This window comes from Dryas octopetala, chromosome 6 (assembly GCF_963921425.1).
Source record: "Dryas octopetala chromosome 6, drDryOcto1.1, whole genome shotgun sequence".
In the NCBI taxonomy this organism is placed as follows: Eukaryota; Viridiplantae; Streptophyta; class Magnoliopsida; order Rosales; family Rosaceae; genus Dryas; species Dryas octopetala.
Genome location: NC_141371.1, coordinates 13,689,406 through 13,695,654, shown reverse-complemented (window position 1 = coordinate 13,695,654; position 6,249 = coordinate 13,689,406). Strand labels below are relative to the sequence as shown.

The 6,249-nt window shown below is 37.0% G+C and overlaps 1 pseudogene; it reads left to right on the top strand.

Moving 5' to 3' along the window:
* The first annotated feature begins 839 nt into the window (after positions 1-839).
* LOC147282599 (uncharacterized) lies at positions 840-2,822 on the top strand (annotated as a pseudogene).
* The last annotated feature ends 3,427 nt before the right edge of the window (positions 2,823-6,249 follow it).

Genomic DNA, 6,249 nt, shown 5'->3' with positions numbered 1-6,249 from the left:
TGACATTGCAACGAAATCTCAATTCACCCATCTCGTTTCATTTGTATCAATTTGTCACCTAATAGTATATTTCGTGTTTCAATGTGTCCTTTTGGCTCAATTTCGTTATAACCTCCATCAATTTTGATGACGTGGCAGGGCATATTGGTCATTTCGTCACCTAGATCATATATGAGTTGGCACGTGTACCAAAAAAAAATTCTAATATTTTTAAAAACCAAAAAAAGCTCATAAATATATAAAATGGGGCACACGGCACACGCAAGGTTCTGGTCGAATTCTCAGTTAGCTAAAATCACAGACTTGATCTTTCTGAAGAAAATCCATTTGAGCTTTGTTCCCAGCTTTCTCTGACCGTGGGCTCCGAGATGCTGAAGACGACGATGTGGAAAATTGTAATTTCTTTCTGGATAAAGCCTTAAGCTGAAAGGATTTTGGACGTCCGTTACATTTGCAAGCCCACCCAGCAGCCTCCCAACCCAGCCACTAGCGGGTGGGCTGGAAATTGGGCTTGAAGGCTCACCCACTAGTCCACCTGCAAGCCCACCCAGTAATCCAAACCGAGATCCATTAGTTCATGCACTCCTCAACCGGTTGCTCCAACACACATTCCAAAACCACTTGAGCTGACCGTGTGCTCCGAGATGCTGAAGACGACGATGTGGAGAAGTGCTTCTTCTTCTTGCAACAGACACAGAGGTATTCCTTTGCCTTGTCTTCACTACTCTACTCATCTTCTTTTCTTCAACAATTACTTTGCCTTGTTTCATTCTCAATCCTCAAACCCAACAAAATCTACAAACCCCCAACCCAAACCCACTAATCTCCACGATGCTTTCAATTTGTTCAATACCATGCTTCAAATGCGTCCTCTGCCTTCGGTTGTCCGTTTCACTCAAATCTTGGGTCAACTTGCCAAATTGAAACATTATTCGGCAGTCATCTCTTTGAATAACCAAATGTGCCTGTTGGGAATTGCACCTGATGTTTATACTCTAAACATTATCATTAATTGTTTTAGTCATCTGAACCAAATGGGTTGTAGTTTATCTGTCTTGGGAAAATTCTTCAAATTTGGCTTTGAACCAAATGTTGCAACCTTCACCACTCTAATCAGGGGCTTTCTTCTCGAAGATAGAGTTGCTGAGGCTGCAGGACTGTACAGAAATATGGTGGAGGGAGGTTGTAAGCCCGATGTGGTCACATATAATACATTAATAAACGCTTTTTGTAAAATGGGTAAGAATGGCGCGGCTATTCAATTGCTTAGGAAGATGGAACAAGAAGGCTGTAAACCTAACGTAGTTTCCTATAGCATGATCATTGACAGTCTTTGTAAAGACACGCTAGTTGCTGATGCATTGAACCTCTTTACAGAAATGATTAGTAGGGGTATTCCTCCAAACGTCATTACTTATAACTCTTTGATTGATGGAGTTTGCAAATTAGGAGAGTGGGAAGAAACTACGAGATTATTGAAGGAAATGGTGAGTAAAAAAATCTTTCCAGATGTACGCACCTTCAGTGTCTTAGTAGATACACTTTGTAAGGAGGGGAAAGCTGTGGAAGCAAAAAGTGTGGTTGAAATTATGATTCAAAGAGGTATTGAACCTGATACAGTTACGTACTGTTCGCTTATGGATGGTTACTGCTTGCGAGGAGAAATGGACAAGGCAAAAAAAGTTTTTGATCTAATGCGTAGCAAGGATACCATTGTCAATGCTCATAGTTATAACATATTGATAAACGGATATTGCAAGCATAAAAAGATCGAAGAGGCCATGATGCTTTTTGAAGAAATGTCTCTCAAGGAAATCATTCCAGATACCATTACTTATACCACTCTTATGGGTGGTTTTTGCAAAGTGGGGAGAACACAAGATGCTCAAAACTTGCTCTCTAAGATGCAAGCTTGTGGCCAACTTCCAAATGTCCAAACTTATGCTGTTTTACTGGATGGCCTTTGTAAAAACCAACGACTTTCTATGGCAATAGAATTGTTTAGAGAGATAGAAGGCAAGAAGTTGGATATGAATATTGTGATTTACAATATTCTAATTGAAGGTTTGTGCAAAGCTGGAAAACTTGAATCTGCAAGGGATCTCTTTTGCAGTTTATCATCAAAGGGATTTGAACCTGATGTGTGGACATATAATATAATGATTAGTGGATTTTGTAAGAGGGGCCTAATAAATGAAGCAGAGAAGTTGCTTGCACAAATGAAAGGGAAAGGCTGTTCTCCAAATGGTTGCACGTATAACACAATTAAGGGGTTGTAAATAACAATGAGGCATTAAGGGCGACGGGACTTATTCAAGAAATGGTGGAAAGGGGTTTCTCCGCAGATGCATCAACGTTGGAATTGATAGTTGATTTATTGTCTAAGGATAATGTAGATCCTGCTTTGTTGGCATTGATAACATGAGTTGATTTGCATCTTTGAAAATTCAAAGTTTTTTCAAATCCTCCTCATTATCACAATAAACTTTGAAACTACTGCACTTTTAACAACGATAGATGTCGGTGTCTATGTTATGTGAAATTTATGTCTCTTATCATGTAGATTCTTCTGGTCTTTAGAGCTGGGTGTGAAAGTTTGTTGGTGTGGTAGTTGTTGCAGGTTGGTTGATTGTGGTGATGGTGGTGTTGGTGCAATGATAGTTTGTTGTGTTGGTAGAGGTTTTATGGTCCAAGTGGTTCACAGTGCTTATGGGTATGCGAGGACCTGGTATGAGGCTTGACCTGGTATGGTTCTTCCTTCGAATGGAACAAAGATATCCCTGAAAAGTTAATATGTAAGTTTAGTTTACACTTGGTGGATATTCTCGCGTATAACCTTGTATTTTCTTAGGACTCTTATGTTTTAAATGAAAAAAATTCTGTGATAATATGTCACTTCTTTTACATAGAAAATGTAGGAAGCAGTTTGGGTTTTGTGTTGGGCATTGAAAATCTTGAAAAATATTCATTTAACTTCACAAAAAAGAAAAAGGGTTGAAAGCAAAAATTGCGTAAAGATGAAATTACCTTATTGACAACCAAATCCATTTTGGCAATTGGTAGAAAACCAAAAAAAACATCGAGACTAGCCAATCCGAACCAATCCAGGCGGTTTGGTTTGGTTAGCCAACAGAAATAGTCAATCGGTCCAAGCAAACCATGCCAAACGGATCTAAGCCAGTTCCATGTTGGTTTTGATTTTCTAAAAATTGTGAAAACCAAACTCAACCACCCCTTCTAATATTATATTATTAATGCTATATTTACCACATTCTTATACCAAATTTTTATAGCATCTCACTTGTCATTACTTTATCATTAATGCTAGATATACCATATTTTTATACCACAATTTCATACCACCTTATGTGACAACTTACATAGCATTCATATATTGGATACTAAAAAATCAAAATAAAAACTCAAAAAAGAAAAGAAAAACTCTGTCCAATAAAATAATGACACGTGAGATGGTATAAAAATGTGGTATAAGAATGTGATAAGTATAGTATTATTCTTACTTTATTGGACATAGTTTTTCTTTTCCTTTTTGGGTTTTTATTTTTATTTTTTAGTATCCAATGTATGAATGCCATGTAAGTTGCCACATAAGGTGGTATGAAATTATGGTATAAAAATGTGGTATATCTAGCACTACTGTATTTTTTCCATGTGTATTCCTATGATTAGTGTTCTGCAAAACTAAACACCCTCCCACACTTGATCATTCTCTGACTCTCTCTTTACAATTGTTGCCCAGCTCCACTCCCTCATTTCTCGTTAACTGAGAAATGGTTCATGATCCATTATTAGGCTAGCTTTTTGTTTTGTGTAGGTTTTTTTGGCTTATCTCCTGTTAAAATAAACATCTCAACTAAAAAACTATTTTTCATAATCATTTCAATTCTTCCTTGACCCACAGTTAACAAAAGCATCAACATATTTTACCAAGTTCTCAATTCAAGGTAGAAAGTTATGTTAAAACAAAACAAAACAAAAAAGAAACAAGTGCTTTACATCGAAGTAATTGAGTAAGTTCTTTCCATGATGACCAAAAGAAAAAAAAGATTTTTAGATTGAAGTCCTTTAATAAGATCATTTTTTTTTTTTCATAGAAACTTGATGGGGGTTTGACTCCCAACTGTACGTTAGCATTCATATCTTCAGTGTAGTCGGTAGCTCAATGAAATTTTTTTGTCTATGAGACGTAGCATGCTAATTCGGTGTTACCAATCTACTAAATTTTTTTTGCTTCAATATTACGTTTTTGCATATATTTTCTTATGGTAGGTCAAAAGAAAAGGGTAGGAACATAATTGAGTAATTTTAATCAATATACCATTTTAATACCGCATAAACTATTTTGACCTCCTAGCCCAAAATATAACTTTGATGACCCTTTTGCATTTGAAATGTCAAAAATACCCTTCATATAAAACCTTTTTTTTTACTGTAGTTTTTTTTTTTCCTCTTCCCCAGCCAACCACTACCCCTCCCTCCCTTGAAAAAACCCAGCAGATGCAGCAAACCCAGCAAAATCCAATGAAAAAAAACCTACGTCGCCCAACAATACCTTCTAAATGAGTTTTTCTTAAAAAAAAAAAAACCAAGATCTGGTTGAATTTTTGGTCGCCATATGGTCAAATTTGTGGTCGCTACATGGCTATAGCACATTCCACCATGTGGCGACCACAAATTCGACCATGTGGTAACCAAAAATTCAACCAAATCTGGCTATAGCACATTCCACCATATCACAACCATAAATTTGACCATATGGCTACCAAAAATTCAAGCAGATATGGCTATAGCACATAGGGGTGGGTATAACCCGATGCAACCCGACCAACCCAACCAAAATGGGTTGGGTTGGTTCGGTTTCTAACACCCAATTTAGAATGGTCGGTTCATAACCTGACCAACACGATCTCAAATGGGTTGGTTAGCAGGTAATCGTGTTGGTCAGCAGGTTGAGGTTCCAAATAACCGATCAAACCCTACCCGACCCAACCCGACCTAAAAATAAAATAAATTAAATATGGCTTAATTGTGTTTTTACCACCCAAAGTTTGGGGTGATTCCCACTTTACCACCCAGAACTTTATTTGTCCCACTTTACCACCCAAAGTTTACATTGATTCTCACTTTACCACCCAGAACTTTATCTGTCCCACTTTACCACCCAAAGTTTACATTGATTCCTACTTTACCCCCTGAATCTAGAATGACAGAATAGACGGAAAAAGGTTAACTGGGACACGAAAAATAGTTTTGGGTGGTAAAGTGAGAATCAATGTAAACTTTGGGTGGTAAAGTGGGACAAATAAATTTCTGGGTAGTAAAGTGGGAATCAATGTAAACTTTGGGTGGTAAAGGGGGACAAATAAAATTCTGGGAGGTAAAGTGGGAATCAATGTAAACTTTGGGTGGTAAAAACACAATTAAGCCATTAAATATTCACATGTCTAGTTTCTCATCTCACCTTGTTTAGAATGGTCAAAGGCTCAAAGCAATGGGAACTCATCTCACCTTCCCTAGTTTCATGGTCTATGTTCTTTAATATCATAATAAGTTAATATTAATCTTTCACATGACTTTGTTCTTTAATATATTAATATTAATGTTTCACATATATGGCTTTCTTGTTTTACGTGTGATTGTAATTGTTCCACTATAAAAGCAGGCATGCACTGAATTGGGTTCAAGTGTAGAAAACAGAGACATTAATTTTATAACTTAAAGAAAGTTTCATTCATTTTTAATTTGAGCCTAAATTTTAATTGTATTTTGGGCCAAGCCCAAACTGATCAAACCGACCAACCCAACCCAATTTTAATTGGTTTGGTTTGGTTCAGTTTTTTCACTTTTATTGGGTTGGTTTGGTTTAAAAAATCACCAACTCGAAGGCAATGGTTTAATCAACGGTTTGGGGACTAAACCGAACCAAACCGACCCATGTCCACCAAATCTAAGTTTTCAATTTTTTTTTGTTTTTTGTTTTTTTTTCAAATTTGGGTTGAGAGAGAATATGATGGGTCGTTGGCCGATGCCCACCACCATCCTTCACCTGCCCAACCGACCTTTCTCTCTCTCTTTCTCTCAACCCATTTAAAGAAAAACCCAAATATGGGTTTTTGAATTTTTTTTTTTTTTCAGATTTGGTTTTAGAGAAAAGGGGAGAGAGCTATGGAGATGATAGGAGTTGGCCGGTGATAGAGGTCACTCTCCATGGTTGCTGCAGCCTGTAGG